This window comes from Tachypleus tridentatus, chromosome 1, assembly GCF_004210375.1.
Source record: "Tachypleus tridentatus isolate NWPU-2018 chromosome 1, ASM421037v1, whole genome shotgun sequence".
Classification (NCBI taxonomy): Eukaryota; Metazoa; Arthropoda; class Merostomata; order Xiphosura; family Limulidae; genus Tachypleus; species Tachypleus tridentatus.
In genome coordinates, this window is record NC_134825.1 from 181,585,933 (window position 1) to 181,603,031 (window position 17,099).

At 30.9% G+C, this 17,099-nt stretch overlaps 1 pseudogene across 1 annotated transcript in view; it reads left to right on the top strand.

Moving 5' to 3' along the window:
• Window positions 1-17,099, top strand: part of LOC143233816 (CCR4-NOT transcription complex subunit 4-like) — a 49,341-nt pseudogene that overhangs the window by 4,239 nt on the left and 28,003 nt on the right. The window contains exons 2-8 of the transcript XR_013018330.1: window positions 288-334; window positions 2,814-2,903; window positions 5,213-5,360; window positions 6,479-6,641; window positions 8,031-8,098; window positions 14,581-14,646; window positions 15,549-15,622. The product of XR_013018330.1 is annotated as a CCR4-NOT transcription complex subunit 4-like (transcript). The remainder of the gene's footprint in view (window positions 1-287; window positions 335-2,813; window positions 2,904-5,212; window positions 5,361-6,478; window positions 6,642-8,030; window positions 8,099-14,580; window positions 14,647-15,548; window positions 15,623-17,099) is intronic.

The following is a 17,099-nucleotide window of genomic DNA, read 5'->3' on the forward strand; positions in this document are numbered from 1 at the left end:
TATGTACACAGTGTGTTGCCATCAAAATGTCTGGAAACCACTTGACTACATATTTACTTTTGTACAGGAAGAAATTAAATCACTGCTCATTCTTTTGTTCCTCAAGTGTTTTGAAAGTTATGAAATCTCTATGTCATAGTTGAGGTAATTTTTAATTAAGTTATTGTAATCATTGTAATTTTGTTTTGATGACATTCAGCTTGTGTGTCTTTAAATGTGATGTTTTTTTCTGTAAGTTGCTGGTGATAAACTAAATATGTTATTCATATCTATTTATCTTTTTGTAGCAATACCCTGAAGACCCTGCAGATTTTAAACCCTTAACACAACAAGAGTAAGTTTTAATGTTTGTTTTTCTATAAAACTACAAGTGATCATGTGACCTCATTACATGTAATGGACTTAATGTTTAGAATCATTAATCTTAGTCCCAGAAGTAACTTATAATGTAAAAACCATGTTTTGATATTCATATACAGCAGAGTACAGATATCCCATTGTTCAGCTTTGTTCTATAAAAGAAACATTAATGTTTAAAGCATTAAAACACAATGAACTAAATGAGCAATATTAGCCAGTTCTCATTACAAAGTTGATCAGTTTGTGTAATACCTTCATAAATATCAGTAGTTTTTTCAGTAAACCATATTTTCTCTAACCTAACTCTATACAAGGTTTTTCTTTCAATTTCACTAACTTCATAAAAAAAAAAAACCTAAATTTTTTTTCCCTAGAATTATATCAAATTGTAACGTAAAACTGCATTTCTTTATCCTGAATAGTTTTGAACTCATAATGGTATACATCTATTTATAATTAAATTTTATAACTCTGACTAATATTCCTGCCATATAAAGTTGTACATCCCTTGGTAGCAGCTCATGTTATACTATCAAATTACAAGTGAGCTACTTGTGAGCATATCTCTGAAAATTATTTTATTATTACGTTTTATCTAGCCTATAGGTGTAATGTTTCCTGTATTTACTTTTGTACAAGAAATAATTACCTGGGCCTTCTATTGACTGTCCGTGACACTTATTTCTACTTCTTGTGTAATGATGGTAGTAGTACACTAAATTTTTATTTAAATAAGGCACCAAAAAATCGGAATAATAACATGCAGAAAGCAGAAAATGTCCCATAATTGTCACAGATTTTCTGGCTTTCTAAGTATGTGACAAAAGCCATTAAAAATGCAGATGAATTCATTGATATGTTTCCCATGTTTGATATTGGAAGTGAAATAGACAGCTTTGCATACAAAAAACAAGGTAATACAGTATATTTGATAAATTAAAATGATTTCTATTGTTTGAGTAATAGAATTAAATATAACAGAAGTTGTGATAATTTCTGTAAGAGAAGATGTGACTGGTGTGTGGAGAAAGGAGGGTATAATTTATAATTTGTTTATTTTATGGAGCTGCAACAAATTAAGATTGAAGGTTTTAAAACTTGCTTTACCTGAGCCATAATGACATTACATACAAGTAATTTAGAGGGGTTGTAAGTAAATTGAAGAAGGGGTATCTAGAAATCAAATGTCATAATTCTCATGATCGGGGAAATTGAGGATTTTCTTTAATATTGCTTTATAGAGTTAAGAATTTAAAATTCATAATATTAAAATCTAGATTGTATCTCGATTAGTGGTATTGATATTAACACTTTAATTAAAGTACAGAACATTTTGACCTTGGGTCATCTTCAGGTTAAAGTTGTTCTGTACTCTATTTTAATTAAAGTGTTAATACCCATAGCAACCGCCTTGAGATACATTTTACTTCAACTGGGTTTCTCATAATCATGAATAAAATCTAGATTATTAGCAACATTTTTACATCAAGTTTACTTTTACTTTCTCAAGGAACTAGTTTTAATTAGTGCCTGTTCAGAAAGTCTTAATTCAATGTTGTATCATTAAAATTACTTAAAGTAATATATTGAGGTAACAAGGTATTTAAATATTTTTATACATGTATGTGTTTGAAAAACATTCTCTCATAACCATTTCTTTTTTACATTTTTACAAAAGAATATCTAGATTTTAAGGTAAAGGTGTTGTGTAGTTAATGTGTCTGTTGTAAGTTTTGTAACTACTGTAGGACTGTAGGAGTAAATGTACTGTAACAAAACTAATTATATTTGTAACTTTTTGCATAAAGTCAAACAAAAACACCAACAACCTGCATGTGAAGTGAAAAAATTAGACTCCAAACTTGTGAAAAGAAATTCTTCCCATTCTCTGAATTGGCCCAATTGTATTAATTAGTTTATATTTTATTTCCTTATCTGTTTTATTGGGAAGAACTATATTCTCGTGGCTGTCAGGAAATGGTGAAAGGTCATTTAGACGGGAGGTCATGAACATTTGTAATTTTTAAAAACCCACATGTAAAAGTTCCATACTTGAAGTTCCATGATTATGAAGAACAAGAATGTTTTAAATATTTAATGATTATTTTATTACTCTGACTTTGTCAGTAAGGTATCATAAATAAACCATTTGTGAAACTTACATTGTCCCTGTTTTAATCTTTCATGTGTGATGCTTGTGTGTAGAGGATAGAAAATTATTTCCTACCACTATCTTTGAGTATCTTTAAGATAAGACTTCATGTTTGGCCTTGTTTGCAATGGTTTAAAATAGATAAGGAAGTGCATTATCATATGGTCTTTCCTTTATATGATAAAACGTATCCATTCTTTAATTTATAAGTTTAAGTGTATTCATAAAATTCATGTGTGTATGTGGCACATTATTATCTCTCTTTACCTCTTAATGTTTCTTATTTTAAATTCCTTATCAGATTACAAAGAATTAAAACTGAAAAGAAACAAAAGGATTTACAAAGAAAACAAAAAATATCAGAAAATAGAAAGCATTTGGCAAATTTAAGGTAAGCTCTGATGTTCATGAGTGATGTGATTTTGAACATTTTTGTGAAGGTTAAAGTGTCAAGTATAATTAGCTGTAGAGTTATGCATGTGTAAAATAACTTGTAGAAGGAATGTTTATATTTGGATTGATACTGTGACAAAACTTGGATATTAAAATGACCACAAATTACTGTCAGAACTCCATATTTATCATATCATATAAATGATGTGTGCTAAAGAAATATTTGTTTGGCTTGATGTGTATAAGAAAAATAATTTAATTACTAAAAATACAATATTTGACAAAAACATCAATATTCACCAACTGTGGACCATTTTTATATATGGTAATAAAAGTTGGATAACTTTTTTTCTGATTCTTATTATATTTTAAAAAATGTTGGATGAATCTAATGATGGAACTTCTGAAAGTTCTCAAGCATACTTAATAAACTGGATATGGGTATGTTGGATAAATCTGGTGACAAGGAGCTTCTGAATGTTGCTATGTTGGATAAATCTGGTGACAAGGAGTATCTGAATGTTGCTATGTTGGATAAATCAGAGGAGCTTCTGAATGTTGTTAAACATCCTTCAACTGGATTTTGGTATGATGGATAAATCTGGTGAGAAGGAGCTTCTTGATGTTGTCAAACATCCTTAAACTGGATGTTTGTGTGATAAATCTGGTGAGAAGGAGCTTCTTGATGTTGTCAAACATCCTTAAACTGGATGTTTGTGTGATAAATCTGGTCAGAAGGAGCTTCTTGATGTTGTCAAACATCCTTAAACTGGATGTTTGTGTGATAAATCTGGTCAGAAGGAGCTTCTTGATGTTATCAAACATGAAACTGGATGTCGGTATGAAGGATAAACCTTGTTAGTGAGATCAAGTTTCTGTTCGTTCTCATTGTTTGACCAAGCATATCAAAGAAATATAATGATGGTATAATTTTTGATGAAGTAAATGAAAACATTTTGTTTTACAATCCGTATTTTATTACAGTTAAATATTTTATGAAGGATAAACCTTGTTAGTGAGATCAAGTTTCTGTTCGTTCTCATTGTTTGACCAAGCATATAAAAGAAATATAATGATGGTATAATTTTGATGAAGTAAATGAAAACATTTTGTTTTTACACCGTATTTTATTACAGTTAAATATTTTATGAAGGATAAACCTTGTTAGTGAGATCAAGTTTCTGTTTGTTCTCATTGTTTGACCAAGCATATCAAAGAAATATAATGATGGTATAATTTTTGATGAAGTAAATGAAAACATTTTGTTTCTACACTGTATTTTATTACAGTTAAATATTTTAAAATGTCATTGTAAGTGTATTAAATATATAGCCAAGTTTAAAGTGTCAATACATATCCGGGACATTATCATGTTTAATATTAAAACATACAAAATAAGTAGATTGGTAACATTCAGGTGTTTAGAGTATTGCAAAATGCTGTGAATTTTTATACAAGTTAACCAGCAGCTTGTAATTGGAGATATTAGTGTATGAAATGGTTGCAATAAATTATGTGATAAATATACATTGTATGTAGACATTCAGTGTAATCAAAGTGTTGTGGCTTTTCAAATATTTATCTGTTAAGACTGTTCTATGTGTGATATCCAGTATCTGCATCTAAAGAAGAATTTGATGTGATAACTGTATGGGGGCTCTGAATTAATGTATTTTGGGTGGTCTGGAATATACACTTTACACTTCATCAAGAATACTAAATCCTTTTCTGATTGGTGTGAAACTAGAATCAGAAATTGTCATGGAGCAAGGTGTTTGGTTAAATATAATTTTGGTGGCTGATTTATGAAACCTTTACAAAATCTGGGTTCATCAACAAGTCTTAAATGGACACCTTGGGCTTGTGCCCAATTTGAGCATACCCTGATAATCAATATGGAGAAGTTAATTTAGTAGTAGTCTTTGATTTGTTATTAACTGATTGATGGAAGGTGTTCCAGATACTTGTCAGAAGCTATACAAGAGTATGGTAACAGAATCTTGGACTAAATATGATACAATATTAAGACTTGTATCACCAGGATGTTCCTCTGATAAACATCATGATACTTTTGACAACGTGGTGTATGTTTATTGTTATTTCTCAATGTGTAAGCTTTGCATTATTTCTAGTATTGCTAATAATATTTAAAACTTTGAAGAAAATCAGAATATAACCACAATATACCACTTGAAGTGTAATTACAAAAGGTATAGAATCCACACTTCTTGAATTGAAGTGTAACTTATATAAGTTACCTGATGTTCTGTAAGTTTCAGTTTCTACAGTACTGGTTAATTTTGACAGGGTTGTACAGAAGAATCTAGTGTTTGTTGTAGGCTTACCTCCCAGACTTGCAGAGGCAGAGGTGCTAAAGAAACATGACTATTTTGGAAAGTTTGGGAAGATACACAAAGTTGTTGTAAACCACAGCACGTCATATGCAGGCTCACAGGTTTAGTTCTTTTATATCTCAAAATTATTGTCAGTAACATGTTTGATGTAAATGTTTATTAATACATGTTGTCTTGTGAACATTACACCACTAATATGTTTGATGAAAAACCACTAAAACAACTGTTACCTATGTTTATAAGATACATGTTAATGGAAATGATGAATGGAACCAAAATGGTAAACTTATATTAAGTCAGTCTTGTAAAACCCATATTTAGGTGATTTTGCATCGTGTAACTACTGTTAATACCATGAAGGTTGATGGTCAGTAGTTTACTGTGAGCCAGTCTACATGATCTATCCAGCACTAATATATGTTTCTTTAGTCTACCTTTAGTTAATCAGTGTAAGCATAACTTTGTGTTGTTGTGTGGTCATGCATCTACTGCTACCAGAACCACGTGAGCTATTCGATTGGTTCATTTATTAGCTTGTTAGTCACTTAATTTTAGGGACTGTTAAGAAAGTTTGCCAGAATATTGACACGTGTTTACTGTGTCTAGTCACTCAACTGGTTATGAATGTTCTCTTCATGTGGAGAATGTTCCGTATATCATCCTTTGTCATATTTTTGAACTGAATAGTTCTGACAGTCAGTTTCAAGAATAAATATTAATGATCCAAACACTTCTAAAATTATATGTGGATCATCAAATCTTAACATCAATCCAGGATGCATGGTGTCATACACGTCCAGTAGTGTAGAACAAAATATTGATACAAGTGAAAGTGTGAGAATCTGGTTCATAAGCTAACATTGTGAACAAACAAGACACATATTTCAAAGCTTTTCATGTGTACTTTTTAAGTATGTATATGTATTCTTACTTGAAGTAAAGCATCAATTTGACACTGTTTTGTAACCACAGACATAAAGGATGTCTACATATAAAGATCTGCAGCTAGGAACTGAAGTAAAAGCTATTTATCATAATCTTTTTTTTTCTCTCGTAAAAAGTATGCATATGTAGCCTGATACTTTAAAGATTGAGTGAACTCTGTTTAATTTAAATGTAATAGCTGTCTCTTTATTGAGTTCCTCACATGATATGCATGTGTTAAGTCCTATGTTTATGAAAGACAATCATGTAAATTCTAAGAAAGTGCTACATGCAGGGTCCAAGTGCAAGTGCTTATGTGACGTACTACCGAGGTGAAGATGCTTTAAAAGCTATCCAAGCTGTAAATAATATACGTTGATGGGAGAACATTAAAAGCATCTCTAGGAACAACTAAGTACTGCAGTCACTTCCTTAAAAATCAGCAGTGCCCAAAATCGGTAAGTGTGGAAACTATTATTAGAACAGACCAAGTTAGATGTCTTTAACTGAGAAGCCACAAGTACATATTTTCACTTTGATGTTTTACCTTAATACTTGTGGAATGTTTTTGAACTGTTTGAAAAACAAAACCTTTACATATAAGATTAAAAATAATTATAATAAGTGTGGTTTTTCAGTTTAACCTGATCTTTTTACCAAATATTTATGGCCTATGTGTTTTGTAACTTATAGTGTTCAAATTATCCTATAGTGACAGGCAAATAAAACTACCTTAAGAATATCCAACAGAAATAAAGTACTTTGGTACGTTTGGAATATTAAACATGGAGTAATTCTAATTTAGAATTGTAAATTGAGTGTAGAACCTAAATGTTTATAATATGGTCGAACTTTTTCTAAAACAAAACTTATCAAGCTCAAAATAAATGTAATTTTCTGAAATTGTCAGTTTCAAAGTAAGTTTAAGAGATTCCATTGAAGTTGATGTATTTGAAAGGCTTAAAAGTTATTTATTTTTAATTACAGGCTGATTTAGAAATGTACTATTAAGTCTTAATAGTTGGCTATCGGATCGGTAACAATATAATTTCTTTTTTGTTTCTCTCACTGGTAAACTTTACGTGTTTATTTATTGGTCAGTTACTATTGTTATGTAGGGAGGGTTGTTTAAGTTGTTACATTTAATAATAGGCTAGATCCAGTATTATTTAACAAATGAATTATTTTATTGTCTTCTATCAAGCTACAGTGTCTTTATTAAATAATAAGGTATTTGTTTGAAAAATCTGGAATTTTGGCTGGAAAGCCAGGATAAAAAATTTTTAGAAAGAATGTGGCCACATTATAAAGCTAGTTAAAGAAATGCTCATAGTTTAAATATCTCTAAGTTATCTATATAGAGTTGTTAATCTTGAGTATGTATTTGGTAATTCATCAAAATCACACAAAATACAAAAGTAACTTGAGTGCAAAAATGAAAATCATTCTCAGGAATTATTCTGTTGAGCATGTGTGAGCACGCACACACATACAAGTAAACATGTGTGATGTGATCCTATGTTATATATGGTGATGTGATGTCTCCTTCTGTGGCTTATTTCTTAAGGTGTATTTCCAGAAACATGAATGTCAAAGTATATGAAATGAATTGTAATTTCAGATACAACATTTTTTCTTCTGTGGTGATGTTTTGTGTGTAATGTAAGTTACAACTCTGTTTAAACGTGAACATAAATCCCACAGGAAGCTGGCATTGTTCATATGCGAGTGGAAAGTTATTTTGTCTCTGGCTTTGACCAATTTCTCACTGATCAAAAGTAATAGATCCAATGTATTCTAAATTTATAAGAGTTACTTTTCTTCAGATATAGTTTCTCTTTTCACAGGACTGCATGTATTTACATGAATTAGGTGATGAATTAGCCAGTTTTACAAAAGAAGAAATGCAACAAGGGTATGTGTTTGAAAAGTTGTCAGATTTTAAATTTTAGTTACTTGGTTATACTAAATGTAAAAGGGTTTCAAGTATGTAACAATAGAATTAATTCATGCTGAATATTTGAATTTCATAGGAAAATTTTAAACTGTTAAAATGGGTTACATTTTAACTCAACATGTGGCTTTGTCAGTTTCACTAACCATGTGACGTCTTTGTACTTACTCAAAGTGTATAGATTTAATACTTCTAACTTTCAATAAGAGTGTATATCTTCATAAAATTTGGATGTCTTTAACATACTTCAGTAAAAATGTTTTTTGTATTTTTAATAAACTAAAAATTTTCCTCGAATATATTGAGTATTGCTTTCAAATAATCCATGTGCAAAGTGATATATTGAGTATTGCTTTCAAATAATCCATGTGCAAAGTAATTTTCGTCTTAAGATTAAAAGTACTTTTTTCCATGTCAAAAATCTCAAATTTCATTTGTGTAATCTCTAGAACATAAATACAGAGTCTGTTGTCAGTAAATCTTTGTATTTTATTTTCTCTATCCTAAGTCTGTGTGGTGTTGGTCACTTGGACTGGTCTTGTAACTACTCCAATAAAAACTAAAATCTTTTCTTTCTAGAATAACTTCAAATGTAACATGAAATGACATTCATTTATTCTGAGTAGTTTTAAGATCAGTTTTCATCTATTTATATTCTGTTTTATTGCCCTTTGAACAGTGTTTAAGTACTATTCAAGCCATTAAAAGTTGTAAATCACTTGAGGAACATGTAGCTTTTGTTACTCCAAATCACCTTACCCATGAGCTACTCTTCAGCAAACCTTTTGAAATATTGTTATTATGTTTGCCTATGTTATCTAATCTAAAATTATCTGACCTGAAGATATTTCTATTTTTATGTTTGTCACATTTGTAGTAATAGAGTAAATGTGCTAAACAATAAAGTATTTACCTGAATATTCTTTATTGTTGTTGTCAGCTGTTGATGACTCTTAACCCTACATTTTTTATACTGATGGTAGTAGTGCATAAAATAGTTTTTATTTAACTAATTAATGCACCAAAGAACAATAGAATAATAACATGCAAAAAGCAGACAATTTTCTCTAATAATTACAATATTTTTGGCTTTCTTACTATTGCAGCAAGAGCCATTACAAATTCATCCAACCTAGCCGTGGTAATTTCTATGGGAACCAAAGCTTTATTACAGGTGAAACTGACTATCTGTCAATCACAATGTTATACAATGCATCATTTGATGTATAAAACCTTTGGTTTTTATGGTCGATACATAATATATAACTAAACATAAGAAAGAATTAACAAATTCTGAAAGAGAATGTTACTGGTGGGTGTGACAAAGGGAATCTGCTTTTCTGTTCAGTAACTCTTTACCAAATAAAACTGGTGGGTGTGACAAAGGGAATCTGCTTTTCTGTTCAGTAACTCTTTACCAAATAAAACTGGTGGGTGTGACAAAGGAAATCTGCTTTTCTGTTCAGTAACTCTTTACCAAATAAAACTGGTGGGTGTGACAAAGGGAATCTGCTTTTCTGTTCAGTAACTCTTTACCAAATAAAACTGGTGGGTGTGACAAAGGGAATCTGCTTTTCTGTTCAGTAACTCTTTACCAAATAAAACTGGTGGGTGTGACAAAGGAAATCTGCTTTTCTGTTCAGTAACTCTTTACCAAATAAAACTGGTGGGTGTGACAAAGGGAATCTGCTTTTCTGTTCAGTAACTCTTTACCAAATAAAACTGGTGGGTGTGACAAAGGGAATCTGCTTTTCTGTTCAGTAACTCTTTACCAAATAAAACTGGTGGGTATGACAAAGGGAATCTGCTTTTCTGTTCAGTAACTCTTTACCAAATAAAACTGGTGGGTGTGACAAAGGGAATCTGCTTTTCTGTTCAGTAACTCTTTACCAAATAAAACTGGTGGGTGTGACAAAGGGAATCTGCTTTTCTGTTCAGTAACTCTTTACCAAATAAAACTGGTGGGTGTGACAAGGGAATCTGCTTTTCTGTTCAGTAACTCTTTACCAAATAAAACTGGTGGGTGTGGCAAAGGGAATCTGCCTTTCTGTTCAGTAACTCTTTACCAAATAAAACTGGTGGGTGTGGCAAAGGGAATCTGCTTTTCTGTTCAGTAACTCTTTACCAAATAAAACTGGTGGGTGTGACAAAGGGAATCTGCCTTTCTGTTCAGTAACTCTTTACCAAATAAAACTGGTGGGTGTGACAAAGGGAATCTGCCTTTCTGTTCAGTAACTCTTTACCAAATAAAACTGGTGGGTGTGACAAAGGGAATCTGCTTTTCTGTTCAGTAACTCTTTACCAAATAAAACTGGTGGGTGTGACAAAGGGAATCTGCTTTTCTGTTCAGTAACTCTTTACCAAATAAAACTGGTGGGTGTGACAAAGGAAATCTGCTTTTCTGTTCAGTAACTCTTTACCAAATAAAACTGGTGGGTGTGACAAAGGGAATCTGCTTTTCTGTTCAGTAACTCTTTACCAAATAAAACTGGTGGGTGTGACAAAGGGAATCTGCTTTTCTGTTCAGTAACTCTTTACCAAATAAAACTGGTGGGTGTGACAAAGGGAATCTGCTTTTCTGTTCAGTAACTCTTTACCAAATAAAACTGGTGGGTGTGACAAAGGAAATCTGCTTTTCTGTTCAGTAACTCTTTACCAAATAAAACTGGTGGGTGTGACAAAGGGAATCTGCTTTTCTGTTCAGTAACTCTTTACCAAATAAAACTGGTGGGTGTGACAAAGGGAATCTGCTTTTCTGTTCAGTAACTCTTTACCAAATAAAACTGGTGGGTGTGACAAAGGGAATCTGCTTTTCTGTTCAGTAACTCTTTACCAAATAAAACTGGTGGGTGTGACAAAGGAAATCTGCTTTTCTGTTCAGTAACTCTTTACCAAATAAAACTGGTGGGTGTGACGAGGGAATCTGCCTTTCTGTTCAGTAACTCTTTACCAAATAAAACTGGTGGGTGTGACGAGGGAATCTGCTTTTCTGTTCAGTAACTCTTTACCAAATAAAACTGGTGGGTGTGACAAAGGGAATCTGCTTTTCTGTTCAGTAACTCTTTACCAAATAAAACTGGTGGGTGTGACAAAGGAATCTGCTTTTCTGTTCAGTAACTCTTTACCAAATAAAACTGGTGGGTGTGGCAAAGGGAATCTGCCTTTCTGTTCAGTAACTCTTTACCAAATAAAACTGGTGGGTGTGGCAAAGGGAATCTGCCTTTCTGTTCAGTAACTCTTTACCAAATAAAACTGGTGGGTGTGACAAGGGAATCTGCTTTTCTGTTCAGTAACTCTTTACCAAATAAAACTTGTGGGTGTGACAAAGGGAATCTGCTTTTCTGTTCAGTAACTCTTTACCAAATAAAACTGGTGGGTGTAACAAAGGGAATCTGCCTTTCTGTTCAGTAACTCTTTACCAAATAAAACTGGTGGGTGTGACAAGGGAATCTGCTTTTCTGTTCAGTAACTCTTTACCAAATAAAACTTGTGGGTGTGACAAAGGGAATCTGCTTTTCTGTTCAGTAACTCTTTACCAAATAAAACTGGTGGGTGTAACAAAGGGAATCTTTTTTATTCAGTAACTCTTTACCAAATAAAATTGGTGGGTGTGACAAAGGAAATTTGCCTTTCTGTTCAGTAACTCTTTAGCAAATAAAACTGGTGGGTGTGACAAAGGAAATCTGCCTTTCTGTTCAGTAACTCTTTACCAAATAAAACTGGTGGGTGTGGCAAAGGGAATCTGCCTTTCTGTTCAGTAACTCTTTACCAAATAAAACTGGTGGGTGTGACAAAGGGAATCTGCTTTTCGTTTCAGTAACTCTTAACTTTTATAGCCTTGGATTTTATTTTGTAATGGTTTGTATAAGCAGTGGCAGTTTTGAGTAATTTCGAAGTAGTGGATATAAATAGAGAAGACAGAATACCTAGAGAAAATTCAGAAATTTTTAACACTTCCTTATAGAATTAATAACTAAAAATTTTCATATAATTAAAATATGGATAACTGAGCTCAGATTTTGTGTGTAATTATACCAATTGATATAACAAATCAAAAGTAGTTTAACTGTCAGTCGTGGGGAGTTTGTTCATTGAATCATCCTTGTAACCATTTTGTGCTTGGTATAATTTTTGTTCTATTATTTTTATATTAGTAAGCAGATAAGTTCAGGTAATTTGGCAGATCATCAGTAAACAATATAAGGCTTTCATATATGAAATATCTGTAATTTTGACATCAGTCATCTAATTTGAACCAGTGTGACATACATTATTTTTGTTTACTTTTAAATAAAGAAATTAATGTAAGATACGAAAATATAATATACAGTTTGATTCCAAACTTGAGAAAAAATTTGAATGCAAGTCATCAAATGTGATGACATCGCCTTTAAATGACCTGTGACTCGTGGAAAAAGTTAATAAAATTTTGAATGTGAGACTAAAACTTCATGTTATGCATGTGATACCCATGCCAGTAGGGATAACAATTTATAAAATTATACAGCATACTTTCATTAGTTTGGTTATGTTCTACATTAAATTTTTTTATCCTTTTTATATGAATTTAAGGTGATTTTTGGATAAACATTTCAGTAATTATCTTTATCTAAACATTATTTATTTTTATAACTTTTTCCACATAGGGCTGGTGGATTACACCAGTCTTGTAGCATAGAAAACTGGTAGTTACTTTATGGTTACCATTTTTAATATGTTATTTGGTTATTCACAAATATTAGTAAACATTACAAGTCTTTTAAACAGGAAAAATCTGATTTTTTACTGAAGTATTTTTATTAAAGATTTGTCCATGAATATGTCAAGTTCAGAATACTGACTGCTTTGAATACAAAGTGAGTTTTGCATGAACATAAGTACTTTTCATCATTTGCAAATTTTCTGATTTCACTTGCATAAAATCCAAAACATGCTAAATATGAAATTCTTCCCAGTAAACCTTATCAGTTATATACTTCTCCCTGACTTGATACAGGGTTGGTTTATCTGACCAACCTTGTGACCACCATTAAAACAATCTAAATTGTACTTTTTTTCTTTGTAGAATAATTTCAGTTTGTAACAAAGGACAGTTTATTACTCGGAATTGTTTGAGGCTCATAACAGTGTACATCTGCATCTACTGTTGTCCTTTGACACGTTTAACTAAATCCTGCCACACAAATTGTAAATTATCCAGCAAATGTTTAGCTCATGTTTCTATTCAAACATAATGTTTAAGCTGCTTGTTTATGTATCTTGTGAAGAATTTTGTTATTTTTATATCATTAAATATTTCTAATTTTCACATAGTTTTTAATATCAGGTTAGAAATATACATGAAAAACAGAAAATACAGCCCTTTGATGTTTTTGTTGAATTTTAAGACATTTATAATGGTATGAATTTGCCGATGAATTTTAAGACATTTATAATGGTATGAATAGAGTGAATAATTATTATTTAAATAATGTACTTAAGTGCACAGGTTAATAACACACAAAGTAAACAATGTCCTGTGACTATTATAATTTAACTAAGGCACTAGGAGTTTAAAATAATAAGATACGCCCACAGGAAGATGAAATAGACAGTACTTAAAACATTGATAGATTAGAACTATGTACATGTATGTCAAAGGATTTATTTTTCACCTCAGGTGAAATTGAATGAAAATCTGTGATGTAAAGACCTAATGCATTGTTTGATTGGCAACACCCACTGCTCTGGATATTAAATGGACTAATGTTATGCTTTTCTCTTGTTTATAAATAAGACATCACAAAGAGATGTTGGTAATTGAAAAGGGGATATGAAATGTGGTGTGATTATTACATCTGATTTACTAGTTTGACTCTGTAGGCTAAAAAGATTGAAGTTTATAAAATTTAAACAGTATTAACTATATATATACATATTATAATGAATAACTTACATTAAACTACTACAGAGTGCTGCTAAGTATATTTGAAATGAGATAGGGAAGACAGAGAACGCCACACTTCTGATATGAAAGATCAAGGATTTACTGAAATATTTCCTTATTCATTTAAACATTTAAATCTTGTATGATAAAATTTGATTTACTAACTACATTTTATACCAAATTTGTTTTTTATAATGCTCATAATAAATTGATCTCTGTAGTAAAGGGTGTAATGTGTATTAATAGATCTTGTAAAAGTTGCTAACGAGCAAATTAGCTGAGAAGTTCTTTTCAAAAATAACTTGCTAACCCACTTCCTAAGGTGACATTAAACTGATGGTGAGCTTTACGATCTTTTAAGTGGTAAACTAACTTTAGAAATATTTACTGTAATAAACATTAAATGGTGATTTTTGTTCATCATGATGAATATTCAGTTACAGTTGAGTAAATATTTTTACAGTTACACCAAGAAAGTCACAAAACCTTGTTAAAAGATAACCCTTCTTCTCACTAGGAAACATCAAGAATATGAACGAAAACTGTATGAGCAAGTGTTGGGAGGTTGCAATCATTTAACTAGGTAATGTGCTAAAATTGTTTGTAAGGAAACCAATGTTGCAATCATTTAACTAGGTAATGTGCTAAAATTGTTTGTAAGGAAACCAATGTTGCAATCATTTAACTAGGTAATGTGCTAAAATTGTTTGTAAAGAAACCAATGTTGCAATCATTTAACTAGGTAATGTGCTAAAATTGTTTGTAAAGAAACCAATGTTGCAATCATTTAACTAGGTAATGTGCTAAAATTGTTTGTAAAGAAACCAATGTTGCAATCATTTAACTAGGTAATGTGCTAAAATTGTTTGTAAGGAAACCAATGTTGCAATCATTTAACTAGGTAATGTGCTAAAATTGTTTGTAAGGAAACCAATGTTGCAATCATTTAACTAGGTAATGTGCTAAAATTGTTTGTAAAGAAACCAATGTTGCAACAGATTCGTGTTTTTATATAATTTGTTTTCTGAAAGAGTTTGAAAATATTAGATCACTTATTTAACAGCTTACATTCCTATACACAAATGTATGTTTCATGTAAGTACTTTTAACTCACAAATGACCATCACTAATATGGATTGAGCTTGAAAGTGTACAAGTTATGTTTTGTGATAAGATGGTGAATGGTGGTAGTGTCTTTACTAATAAATTTTGAAAAGACTTGAACTTTTATAGTAGTAATATTCAGTTTGTGATGGGATTGTGCTTGGCTTGTGGCTCTAATAGGAGAATAGCACTTCTGTTTGAAAAAGTGTTAAGGTCACTTTAATATGTATATATTTCTGAATACTACTTAGGAGGCTTTCATCCTCTCCTACAAACAACACAAATAATGGGCAAACAACTCGAGAGGGCTGGCCAACACTGCAACACTACAAAAGTGAACATAGGGCTAATGGTCTAACAAAATGTGTTATTCTATCTCAGCATGGAGTTGGACAGAAATCTTCAGCAGGTGGTGGACAGAAACGACGTAATTCAAGGGAAGAGGGTAACAACGGGTAAGAATAACAGGTTGTTTATTATCACTAATAACTTAAACTATCATAAGTCTACTTAGATGTATGGTTGTTTATAACTTAAACTGTCATACGTCTACTTAGATGTATGGTTGTTTATTATCACTAATAACTTAAACTATCATTCGTCTACTTAGATGTATGGTTGTTTATTATCACTAATAACTTAAACTATCATAAGTCTACTTAGATGTATGGTTGTTTATTATCACTAATAACTTAAACTATCATAAGTCTACTTAGATGTATGGTTGTTTATTATCACTAATAACTTAAACTATCATAAGTCTACTTAGATGTATGGTTGTTTATTATCACTAATAACTTAAACTATCATAAGTCTACTTAGATGTATGGTTGTTTATTATCACTAATAACTTAAACTATCATAAGTCTACTTAGATGTATGGTTGTTTATTATCACTAATAACTTAAACTATCATATCTACTTAGATGTATGGTTGTTTATTATCACTAATAACTTAAACTATCATACGTCTACTTAGATGTATGGTTGTTTATTATCACTAATAACTTAAACTATCATACGTCTACTTAGATGTATGGTTGTTTATTATCACTAATAACTTAAACTATCATACGTCTACTTAGATGTATGGTTGTTTATTATCACTAATAACTTAAACTATCATAAGTCTACTTAGATGTATGGTTGTTTATTATCACTAATAACTTAAACTATCATACGTCTACTTAGATGTATGGTTGTTTATTATCACTAATAACTTAAACTATCATGTCTACTTAGATGTATGGTTGTTTATTATCACTAATAACTTAAACTATCATACGTCTACTTAGATGTATGGTTGTTTATTATCACTAATAACTTAAACTATCATAAGTCTACTTAGATGTATGGTTGTTTATTATCACTAATAACTTAAACTATCATAAGTCTACTTAGATGTATGGTTGTTTATTAAAATGTAACAAATGGAACAGTGGATAAGCTTCATTAACATGTTAACTCTCTTGTTATGAGCATGGTTGATTCTACCTAAATATGAATTTTTAGAGATTCTGTCCTATATTTTCTAATACATTCTGTGTATTTTCCCAAATTTTTTTAACTTTATGGAAGCATTAAGTCATTTGTTGATAGAAAATCAGAATTTTTAATGAAGTAGTTTAATAAACATTTTCTGTGAATATATTTAGTCAGTGTTGACTGCTCTGATGCAAAGTGACCATAAGATTAAAAGTACTTTTCATCTGTATAACTTCAAACATTTTTTAGAAACTTTATATCTGTTATCTTCTCTACCTTCACTCTGTACAAAGTTGCTCAACCTTGACTGTCTTTGTAACCAACAAAAAGATAACATTTTTTATTATTTCTAAAATGACTTCAAATTGTAACTGATTTAAACTTGTAACGGCATACATCTGTTGACACTTACATTTGATTGTTTTATACTCTTTGGACCATGTGTAA